This window comes from Panicum virgatum, chromosome 2K, assembly GCF_016808335.1.
Source record: "Panicum virgatum strain AP13 chromosome 2K, P.virgatum_v5, whole genome shotgun sequence".
Lineage (NCBI taxonomy): Eukaryota > Viridiplantae > Streptophyta > Magnoliopsida > Poales > Poaceae > Panicum > Panicum virgatum.
The window spans coordinates 17,921,780-17,934,016 of NC_053137.1; the positions used below are offsets into that span (position 1 = coordinate 17,921,780).

At 47.4% G+C, this 12,237-nt stretch overlaps 1 pseudogene; it reads left to right on the forward strand.

Annotated features, from left to right (window-relative positions):
* Nucleotides 1–8,979: 8,979 nt before the first annotated feature.
* LOC120695169 lies at nt 8,980–9,666 on the forward strand (annotated as a pseudogene).
* Nucleotides 9,667–12,237: the final 2,571 nt, after the last annotated feature.

The following is a 12,237-nucleotide window of genomic DNA, read 5'->3' on the forward strand; positions in this document are numbered from 1 at the left end:
TATATCAAATCAGTCTAGTGCTAGGAAAGTTCCAGTTTAGGAGAAATAAAAGTATCACCCTTGATCTAGCACTAGCAAGTAGGGAATGAAAGACAGTGCTAATCAAACTCATACAGGTGAGTCACAAACATCCAAAGCATGTTGTAAATATTGATTTTGCAATTATATCAAGCAATTTAATGCCAGGGGTTGAAAGCTTATCAAGCTTTACTTAGCAACGAAGCCAAGGCTATGCCAAAGGCAGTCAGAAGCTTAAGACACTCGTTTCAGTCATGCACAGCCTTGCCCGGGTTCTCACAAGTGCAAAGTGAGCCGTCCCGAAAGCTCGATCAGTGCGACAAGCAATCCCACCTGGATCTTTCCATTCCATTTAAAGCACAATTCAAGCAATTTTATCAATTTTAGATCATGTCAAGTATGAATTGCTGAACGAAAGGCCACACTAGCATGAATGAGATAGCAAAGCATATCAACACGCCCTAACATACTAGTAGCCAAGACAGGGTGACCATGTTTTCAAATTTTCAAATCAAAATAGCTTAACTCAGATGAAGTCATATACACAGTGGAGCAAGCTATACATGATCACATTTATAAACTCACACTAGCAAGCACTAGGAGATCATAGCAATGTATACAAGAATGCTAGTGCAAGTGAAGCAATGCAAAATGCATAAATGTACAATGTATATGCACAATGCAACTACCAAACCTAGAAAACTACGAGAAGAACAAATAAACCCTACAAAGCTAACCAAAGAAAAGTCAGTGATCAAAAGGGGTAACAAACCCCAAGCTCCCCTCGCAAGCGAGCAAAGGTGTCCTGCTCAAGTGGTTTGGTTAGTATATCTGCGGTTTGCCTCTCTGAAGGGACATTGATCAAGTCTATGTGGCCTCTCCCATGGTTATTTCGCAGAAAGTGGAACCGGATATCTATGTGTTTGGTTCTAGAGTGTAGGACAGTGTTCTTTGCAATGCTAATAGCGGACATGTTGTCTATGAAAATGGGAACCCTATCATAACTCAATCCATAATCCTGCAACTTTTGTTTCATCCATAGGATCTGGGAGCAACAACTAGCAGCGGCAACATACTCAGCTTCTATGGAAGAAAGCGCTACGCTAGCCTGCTTGCGAGAGGACCAAGACACCAAAGATGTACCGAGAAATTGACAAGTGCCGGATGTCGACTTGAGATCCAACCGACACCCACTTAAATCGGCATCAGAAAAGCCAACTAAAACCAGAGAAGAATCCGCAGAGTACCAAAGACTAAACTCAGGGGTGAATTTCAGATACCTGAAGATGCGTTTCACCACCTGCCTGTGGGAGGTGCGCGGCGAAGCCTGATACCGCGCACAGAGGCCGACGCCGAACAGAATGTCCGGCCGCGTCGCCATCAGGTACAGGAGAGAGCCGATCATGGTCCTGTACTCCTTCTGGTCCACTGCCTCACCGTCCAAGTCCTCATCAAGCGCCGTCGAAGTGCTGATCGGAGTCGGCTGAGGTGACAAGTCACTCATGTCGAACTTCCGCAGTAAGTCCCTGGTGTACTTGGCTTGATGGACAAACGTGCCCTGAGGAGTTTGCTTGATCTGCAGCCCGAGGAAGAACTGCAGCTCACCCATCATACTTATCTCGAACTCCCTGGACATCTGCTCAGAAAACTTGGAGACAAGAGCGTGAGAAGAGCCACTAAAGATAATATCATCCACGTATATCTGAACTAATAGAAAATCAGTGCCAGACCGCATGAGGAACAAAGTTTTATCCACACATCCCATTTTGAAACCCTGAGCCAGCAAAAATGTTTTTAGTCTATCATACCAAGCTCTAGGTGCCTGTTTCAAACCATAAAGTGCTTTCTGAAGTTTATAAACACGGTTTGGAAACTTGGGATTTTCGAAACCAGGGGGTTGTTTCACATAAACCTCTTCTTCGATAAAACCATTTAAGAAGACAGATTTAACGTCCATTTGGAAAACTTTAAAACCCTTAAAAGCAGCAAATGAAAGAAAAATCCGAATCGCTTCTAAACGAGCAACAGGGGCAAAAGTTTTCTCAAAATCAATCCCTTCTTTTTGGCAAAACCCCTGGGCAACAAGACGAGCCTTGTTTCGAACAACCAACCCATCCTCACCTTGCTTGTTCTTGAAAACCCACTTCGTTCCGATGGGATTACAAGCAGGTGGAGGCTCGACTATAACCCAAACTTGGTTTCTTTCAAAATTTTCGAGTTCCTCATGCATGCCATTGATCCAATTTGAATCAGAAAGAGCGTGTCCAATATCTTTGGGCTCAAAAGAGGCAACAAACGCTGAATGAGCAAAGCCAGCGATACTTGTTACCTTGGACCGTGTGACTCGCTCATTGAGATCACCTAGCATCTGTTGAGGTGGATGACGACGCTGAATGTGTCGCGGTGCTTCCCTTGTCGAAGTCGCCTCCTCCTCAACCAAAGCTGGTGCCTCCTCAGGTGCAGCTGGTGAAGGCTGAGTCACCTGCTCGACTGGCCCCCGGGAAGTAGATGTAGTAGGATCGGGGCCGTCATCATCGTCCGAGCTCGTGGCGGAGGCGACTGGGTCCACAGCACGCATGGTAGCCTCAGCATCACCCTCCGTAGCTTCTTCCTCCTCATGGAGGTGCCGAGCTCATCCTCTCCTGCAACTTCAAAGACAGAAGTATTGCACGGTGTAGTCTCGTCGAAAGTGACTTCACAAGTCTCTCTGACGATGTTAGAATCAATAAGCAACACACTGTATGCTCTGGAATGAGATGCATAACCGAGAAAAATGCCGTCAGACGAGCAAGACTCAAACTTATCAAGATTTCCTTCCTTCAGCACAAAGCACCGGCAACCGAAAACTCTGAGATAGTTAACACGGGGCTGGCGTCCAAATCGCAACTCATAAGAAGTCTTATGCATGAAAGCACGCAAGAAAATGCGGTTGGACACATAACAAGCGGTGTTAACTGCCTCAGCCCAGTACTTTCTAGGAGTCCTATAGTCATCGAGCATCGTCCTAGCCATCTCCACTATTGTCCGATTCTTCCGCTCTATAACCCCATTTTGCTATGGAGTGTATGGAGAAGAATACTGGTGTTTAAGTCCTTGATCACTGCAAAAGGTGTCAAATCAAGCGTTTTTGAATTCCGTGCCATTATCACTGCGAATCGCCCGCATGGCCTGGGGTAGCTCGTTTTTCAACCTCAAGATCAAGTCTCGAACAAATTCGAAAGCCTCATCCTTGGTCCTCATGAAAAAGACCCAAGAATAGCGAGAAAAATCGTCCACGATCACAAGAACATACCACTTCCCACCAACTGACATCACCCTAGAAGGACCAACAGTGTCCATGTGTAGCAACTCTCCAGGGTGAGTGGTCATCACCTGATTAACAGGCGGATGAGAAGCGGCAATCATCTTCCCGTGGCGACACGGATGGCAAACAAGGTCCTTTTCAAACTTCAATTTGGGCAATCCTCGGATTAGGCCAAGTGAGCTAAGTCTAGACAACAAGTCGAAGCTCAAATATCCAAGTCTCCTATGCCACTTCCACAGATCGGAAGAAGGACTAGCCAACAAGCAACGAGAAGGGCCAAAAGAAGTTCCAGAGAAGTCAACCAAGAAAACTCGATCGCGAGGTAAAACCCGGCAAACCAAATCTCCTCTGGAATCCAAAACTCGAGAACAACCCTCCTTGAAGCGAACTTCAAACCCCTCATCGAGAAGTTGCAAAAAGAGAGCAAATTAAAGCCAAGATTCGAAACAAAAGCAACCTCTCTCAGGGTGAAGCGATCAGAAACACGAACAGCGCCAACACCACGTACCTTGCCCTTACCATTATCCCAAAATATGAAGTATTCTTTGTGGCGCGTTGGGGTGAGGCTGGAGAACCATTTGTCATTTCCGGTCATATGGCGCGAACAACCGGAGTCCATGATCCACCTGTTCTCCAAGCCTCCAACCTACACATCAGTAGTGAGACAAAGGGTGAGCAAATGTCTCAACACTGGGGTTAGCAAAGTGTGAAGCAAACCAGTGTCGAGCCATTTGCTCTACAGAGGGGTTAGCAAAATCAGGCAAAACGTATCCCCTGTCCCGTCTACCGCGAGGCTGACGACCACCACCGCGAGGAAAGTGTGGTGCATCGTAACCTCCTCCAAAGCCTCGGTCCCGTGGTCCATAGCCGTACTGAGGACGACCAGGAGCACGACTGGCAAAGCGACCACCCGCTGGAGCACAGTAACCACCATCGTCTCCCTGTCCTCCACCTACACGGCGCGCCCTAGCATCTTGCCTACCACCACGCCGAGAAGGACCATGCACCCGAGCAGAGTACATGTCCGAGTTGCGTCTCTCCTGCTCACGCCTCACAGCCCGCTTCCTTCTGAAGCAAAACTCCTTCAGGTGACCCTCTCTGTCACAGTACTCGCAGTGGTACCTCACCTCTCTTGAGAGGTGGAGGCCTCGCCTGCGGACGGGGAGGAGCAGCCCCCTTCTTCTGGGCAACCTGGGCTGTGGCAGCAGGGAGCGTATCAAGGGGATTCCTCAGCTCAGTGGGCTTTGGAACCCAAACCTGCTTCTGTGGAGGAGCTTTTTGTGGTTCTTTCAGCACACCATCCACGGGGTCAACAAGCGAAGGCTGCGTGCTCGTGATAGTGTTTAGAGCACTTGGAGCTCCTACAGCCTTGCCGATCTAACAATACAACTTGTCAAAGTCTGACTTCGTGTATGTGTAACCGACCCCAAAACCATCACAACGCTTAAAATGCTTGATCATCATGCCCAACTGCGGCTAACTGCTAGAAACCCAACTCAGAATCGGCCTAAGATATGTGTTCTCATTCTCCAAGTTGGCTTTCTGTACCGCAAGATTATCCAAATCAGAAATCAGACCAGGGCAAATATGACAATCAATAGGTGGGCTAGACTCCACGACCTTAGTCTTTCCCAAAGACTTAATCAAGGCATTCTTCTCATCTAGCTCCGACCTAAGCGTGGGACAAAACTTACACGCACCAAGCAAAACTGGCCTAGACTTCATCTCCTCTATCTCGCACACAACCGTAGCAAATTTAGATTGCAAAGCGGCTTGATCAGACTTAAAGATGGGACACTAATCACATTCAAGCACATCACTAACTATGGGAGCGTCCTTGACCAGTTCAAGCTCATGCTTGGCCTTGGCTAGCTCGTGAGACACGTCAGCAAGCGAAGTCTTAGCAACATCTAAGTTTGCGACGTTCTCATCATGCTTCGCACGGAGAGCAACAAGATCATTCATGTGAGATATGCCGCCAGCGCACTCATCCTCACCAGATTTCTCTCTAGCGCAAGCCAGCTCAGCCCTAAGCTTTCTACGCTCTTTAGCTGCTTCCTTAAGCAGCCTCTTTTGGTTGTCGAGAGCAGCGTACAACTCCCTAACCTCAGTATCAAGCAGGTTAATAGTGGAGTTTACCTCTGAATCACTCTCGGATCCAGGAGAAGAGCCGTCATGCGTCGGTGTAGCATGCCCGCCTGGAGACGCACGAGCACCATTGGCTTCACCCGCCATGGTGCAGAAACCCTTGCGCCGACCGGCCGCCAAGCAAAGGCCGATGAAGCCGGTGGCATCCTTGTCCCGCTTATTCTTCTTCTTGTCGTCATCGTCAGAGGTCGGTGAAGAAGAGCGGTCGGTGTCGGAGCTCTTGTCGAGGTCGCTGAGCTGCGCCAGGAAAGCCTTCTCCCGCTTCTTGGCCTTGTACTGGAAGCGCTTCTTGAGCGACTCCTTGTCGAAGCGTCCTCCCCGGTCACGACTGTGGTGCTTGTGACGCCGACGCTCCTTGTTGGAGCCTCCCTCGTCGCGGTCGCAGTGGCGGTAGTAGTCGAAGTTGTTGTTTTGGCCACCGCCGGACTTCTTGGGGGCAGTCGGCGATGAAGTGGTTCAAATCGCCGCAGTGGTAGCACCCGGGATTCTTCTTCCTCTGCCTGTTGTGGTAGACACGCTGGAACTTGTTGATGAGGAGGCACAAGTCGTCGTCGCCCAGCGTCTCTAACTGCTCATCTATAACAGAAGGCAAAGAGGCAAGAGAAAAGCCAAGAGCAGAGTTAGCGTTTGAGCTCGATCCACCTGGGCCAGTCACAAGAGCGATGCTCTTGGAAGGAGGGGCACCATTGAGCTTAGCTCGTGTCTGGTTATCCACCTCTGTGGCCTTGAGCTTGCTGAAAAGCTCATTCACGGTCAGAGTCTCATAGCCTGCAGACTCGATGATCGTGTTCACCTTGAGATCCCACACAGAGCGGTCAAGTGCGTAGAGCAACTTGAGGGCCTTCTCGTGTTCTGTGTAGTCAAGGGCATCAGCAGATCTATTCGCACTGACTTTGTTCACAATCGATTGAAACCTACTGAACATGTCGCCAATGCTCTCACCCGGCCCTTGTGTGATGTTCTCATATTCACGCAGGTGAGTCTCGAATAGTCTAGCCTTCACCTGAGGTGTGCCCTCGTGGTAGTTCTCAAGATACGTCCAAACTTTGTGGGCTTCCTGAAAACCCTAGACGTGTGAGAACTCCGCACGAGAAACGCCAGCGAACAAGGCATTGACAGCCTTGGCATTAGCCTCGTACTCGGACACCTGAAGAGGAGAGGTCCGAACGGCAAGCACCTTGTACGCCTGTTTCTTGGTGATATCCCAGACCTCGGGTCCCATGCTTTGCAAGAAGGCATGCATGCGCACCTTTCAATAAGCATAATCCTCACCGGAAAACACAGGGATCTTACCAAGACTCGCCATGGTTGCCAAGTGATTTTCGAACCGGTTAAGGTACTGAAAACCTCAACAAAGCTCTAATACCAATTGAGGGACCGAAAAGACGACCAGAGGGGGGGGTGAATGGGAGCCGATAAAAATTTATCGTAATCGAAAGCTCGGCTTATGATTCCAAAATGCACACCCAACCCTAACATCCTAGGTGAAGTGCGTTGTAGCTATGGAGAAGCTACACCAACTCAAAACAACCTTAGGAACAAGCAAGAACAAATGCGGAAGAATTCACGAACAAGCAGCACAAAAACAGCACGGTATACCTCACCGGTTGATCCGACGTATGGATTTGAACAACGTCGGTTCAACCGATGAGACAGAGCCGGCAGTAGACAAAAAGTGAGCACCGGTTGATCCGACGGATGGGTTTGAACAACGTCGGTTCAACCGGTGTTACACACCGGATGATCCGGCAAAATCAAACACCAACGCCGGTGCAGTTGTCCAGAGGGACCACAAATCTGAGATTCCAAGCACCGGTTAAGCCGATGTAAGCAAATCTAAAATGCCGGTGCAGTTGTCCAGAGAGGCAACAAAAGGACCCAGCAGAGCACCGGATGAACCGACGTTAAGAAACCCCAATACGCCGGTTAAATGCTCAAAGCAGCACAACAAATAATTATCACCGGTTGATCCGATGCACGTGGAGCTAATGCACCGGTGCAACCAAGCGAAGAGCAGAAAACCCGAACGTGCGAAAAACCTACTCACCGGTTGATCCGACGCACCACATCACAAGCGTCGGTTTAACCGGCGATAGGTAAAAACTCAGCCCGTGTCCAGAAACGATTTTTCAGCCCGCGTTCTTTGGAAAACTTGGTGATTGAGGGATCAAATCAAGTCTAAAGGGGCTCAAATTTTGCAGGCATGATCACAAAGGACTTGCGAACATGTCCACGGAAGGAATTGACGAATCACTCCATGGTTTGGGAGGAATCGAAGAATCTCCGAGCAAGAACGGGGTTTTCTTTAGAACTCAAAAAACTTCGATCCGAGGGGACTCGTGATTCCGAGGCTTTTAGCACTTGGCTAGATGGATTAGAATCACTTCAAAGAGTCACACAATCACCACAAGACAACCTCTCATCTCGTACTCAAGAATCGACAAAGGAAAATCGAAATTCATCCAAACGAGGCACAAGATGAACGAGATTGACACGAGATCAAAAGCCCCGAGGGCACAAGGAGGGAAGGGCCTCCTTTCCCACACAATCTCAGTACAAGAGTCTCAAAAATCCATCTCCAAAATCCTAATCCTAGAGAAGAAAAGGAAGAACAGAGAGGAGGAGAGAGGGGCGACGTGAGGAGGAGGGCGGCTCTGTTCTGGCGCCGGGAAAAGAGAGCAAGAGAGAGAGAGGGGGTGAGGGGGTATTTAACCCCAACAACTCTCAACCCAAAAGACTAAACTACCCCTAGACTCAAATAGACACTAGAAGGCCCGTAGGGGCAAATCCGGAAAAAGATACAAGGACTCATCCGACGGTCGAGGTTCTTTCTTCGAGTCGAAGTCTTCTCCGCGATGCCGCCGTGTGGATGAAGATCCGGTTCGCGGTTTTGGGGGTCCGCGAAACCCGGGTAGGTGGCCGGTTTTGAGAAAACCGTCAAAACTCCACGCGCGGGAAGATTCCCGCCTCCACGCCGTGGCCCTAGACGCCGTTCCCGCCTCGGCCTTATGACGGCCCTAGACGCCGCCCGACGCCCGTCACCTCCTCACCCGCAGTGAGGGCCTAGACGCCGTCGACGCCCGTTGCCTCCGTCAGTCCCGAGACCGACGCTCGTGCCTCCACGACTTGGCGTCGTCAACCGCCGTCCGCCTCCTTGGTTTTGTGGTGCAAACCAAGAAACCCGCCTTCCGTCGCCGCTTGTGCCCTCGATCCAGGAGTGGATGCCACAGCTACCGCCCGGCATGAGCTCCGGTCCCGGCTGCCCTTCACCACCGTCCACCGCACGGTCCATCGGCCACAGCACCTCCACGGCAGCTCTCCGTCGACACTTGACGCCCGTGTACCTGCAACCAAAGACTAAGCACACGATCACATCGCACGGTTGACAATTCACTCATCACAAGCAGGATAGAGTACTCAACATTCCTCAATCTCTTTTGTCTATGATGCATCAGACTTGTCAGATCAATCTGCCTACTTATGTCAACGAGCAATCCTTGCACCAACAAATGAGGTAGCTGCTCAGATCAATCTCCAAATGATTTCTCAGCTAGCAACAGAGGAAACATCATAATATAGTTCAGACTCCATTGATGATGATACGAATAATCGTGCCACGCTTGATTCACTTTATCCGGTGGAGTTCCTCAACACGATACAGCTGAGTGGCTTGCCGGACCATCACCTTAAGCTAAAAATAGGTGTCCCCATAATGCTATTGCGCAATCTTAACCCATCAAAGGGCCTTTGCAATGGAACAAGACTTATTGTTACTCAGTTAACTCGCCGTGTAATTGAAGTGGAGATAATAACAGGAATAGCTAAAGGATGTAAAGCATATATCCCAAGGATAATAACTACATCAGTTGATAAGAAGTGGCCTTTCAAAATAAAGCGGCGTCAGTTTCCGATCAGAGTTTCATACGCGATGACCATAAACAAGAGTCAAGGGTAGACACTCAATAGAGTTGGTGTCTATTTACCAAGTCCAGTTTTCTCTCACGGGCAACTCTACGTTGCTCTTTCACGGGTGACCTCGCCAGATGGATTACGTATTTTAATCGAAAACAATCCCCCTGAGCATGCAAATAGTACACATAATGTTGTGTACAAAGAAATTTTTGACGACCAATCTTAATGGTAATGTTGCCATGAAATAAACCTTCCTTTCGTTCTGAATTCTCTCTACCAGTATTGTCGTGTTAGTTTTGGAATTGTATAAAAAAAACTGTTGTTTTCCTTTTGCAGGCTGTAGGGACATTGCAAGTTCCCAACTTGACTAATGCTCTCCTTTTGCTTTCTCTGTGTAGAGACTAAATCGGTTTTTTCCTTGCTTAAACATACCAACGGAATCAGAACAATCTTTGGCTGACCTGGGAGGTCCTAGAGCTAATACGGTAATGTGGTTTCCTTATACCTCCACAGTTATAGCAATATGCTACCTCTATACTTTTTTACTTGACGTTTTAGACCAGAGAGATTGTATTGCAAAACAATAGGTTTGGCTTGTCTGGACGTCAAGTAAAAAAAATCGGAGGTAGTAGTATAGTAAGTTCATGTTATACTACAAATAACACATGCATTCACCGAAAGAAATTTTGGATTACCAAAATTTATTCATACTGACTTTCGTGTGTTGCAACTACTTTTTTTTACTTATTTACAATCACACATGAGTCCGTATACATTTTCTATGGTGATTTCAACAGATGCACCTGCAGGTTTGCTAATTTCTTCTATCTTTTATACAGGTGATTGTGCATAGAAGGTTCAAAGATAGATCTATGGTATTTTTAGACATGCATGTATAAATAAATAGCCTGGACAATGAGAAACAGTAGTTTTAATTTTTAAAGTAGTTCCACTTTGAATCATTACTTATGATAAACGATATTGCTCAAGTTTTCATACTTAACCCGGATACTCGTGCAAAGCTGTTCATAGCCCAGCCGTTTGCTTTGAGTGGACGGAATAGAGTTTCCTTTTTTTTCCCCCTCCTAGAAAGAATTTGTTTCGATTTAAGTATATCCTTGATTCTCCCCGCGGGGGCTCCTACCTAGTTAACTACACGCGACGACGGCAGCAGCCAAACTCCATGCCACAACAACGAACTCCATGGCGACGACGGAAACGTGAATACTGGAAACAACCGAGCGCAAAAAATACGCGGGCGGGCGTGCGAGCGGAATAAAAAAATGCGAAAGAGGCCATGCAAAAAAATATAAAAAAGTTTGCGGACGCACACCACGGGCAGGGTGTAGGGGAAAATAGCATCTAATTAATGCCTCTTTGGTATCCTAAATCATGTCCAAAACGAACTGTTTTCTGGGATGGAGTAATAATTAAGTGTTATGACTAGTGCAGAAAACAATAAAAAGAAATATAGTAGCATTATAGAAAGTACTTTTGGTCATTTAAAGCAAAATAGAAGATATGATGCCTAGGAAATGATGATGGTCCAAACTAGACATTGGGACTGACCTTGGCTGATCCAAATAGGGTTTCTAATCTCTTTAAATGAAGTACCATGCGAGTAAATTCGATCGGTGACATGCATCATGACACACTAGAGTTATCAAGAGAGAGAAGGGACATGTTTTATCTAAATCAAACTAGGCAACGATGCCCTGAAAGGTTTCACTGTCCGTTTATGTTACGAACCTGCAATGAAAGTTTATGCTTCAGTGCCAGTTCGTAAGACAAACCGATAATAATAGCTTCATTGCCGGTGAAGCCTCATGCTTCAATGCCATGTAATGCTTTAGACGGCTTCAAAACAACTGGCAGTAACCGGCCGGCACCCATGGATTGTTATGTAACGTAAGTGCGCCAAACACAGTTGCCTGTCCGCGACCCTTCTTGAAGCATCCTCAGACTGGACTCTGGAGTGGAGCCGGGAGAACAAGTGCTTTCTTTGCGACCGGAAACGCGGCGCTCCTCCGCCGCTTCCACTCCAGATCGGCAACCGGGCGGCTGCGTATCGCTGCGTGCGTGCGTCTCCTCGAGGTAAGCTTTCCTGAAGCACCCCTCTGTACACCGGGGTGGAAGGGCGTTTCATCAGGACCTGCAGCCTTCCCCTCTGCTTTCCCTCTTATATTTACTGCTCAAATCATTTCGTGCATGCAAGCTATAAGTACTAAGATTTGTATCCATGAACCTTACTGCATGTTGGATTATTGGAATCCTAATATACCTAAGATTCGCAGTAAATCTCAGGCCACAAAATCTGTTTTCTTAGGCACCCCAGTTAGATACAAATAACTGACAGACAAGTTCATTGCTTGCATTCATCGATCTACACATGACTGAATAGACCCGATATTTAACAAGAAGCTGTGATGAAACTTAATCGCTGAACATGGGTGGGGACATCCCTATCTCTGTTCATGCACATATTATGGTGATGGTGGCATCCCTGCCTGTGTTCATCCACATATTACGGTCCATTTGTTCCACGATATCCAAACTAAACAAACTACTCATTCTGTTCTGAATATAAGATATTAGGAGAAACCACCAAATAGTTTCTATACTTACTATGCCACGAAGATATTACTCTTAAAACTAGTCCTAATTAATGGTTAGTTTATTCATAATAGATTCACACTCAATCATCTCTTTTCTTCCTCCCTCCTCCAAACCCCCATTTTGCTTTCTTGGTTCTGGCGTAGACATGGTTTCTTATATAAGAAGCCATTTTCTCATGTCACCTCATTAACTATCTTGCCACATTATCAAATTTCTTACTTGACACTTTATTTAATGCT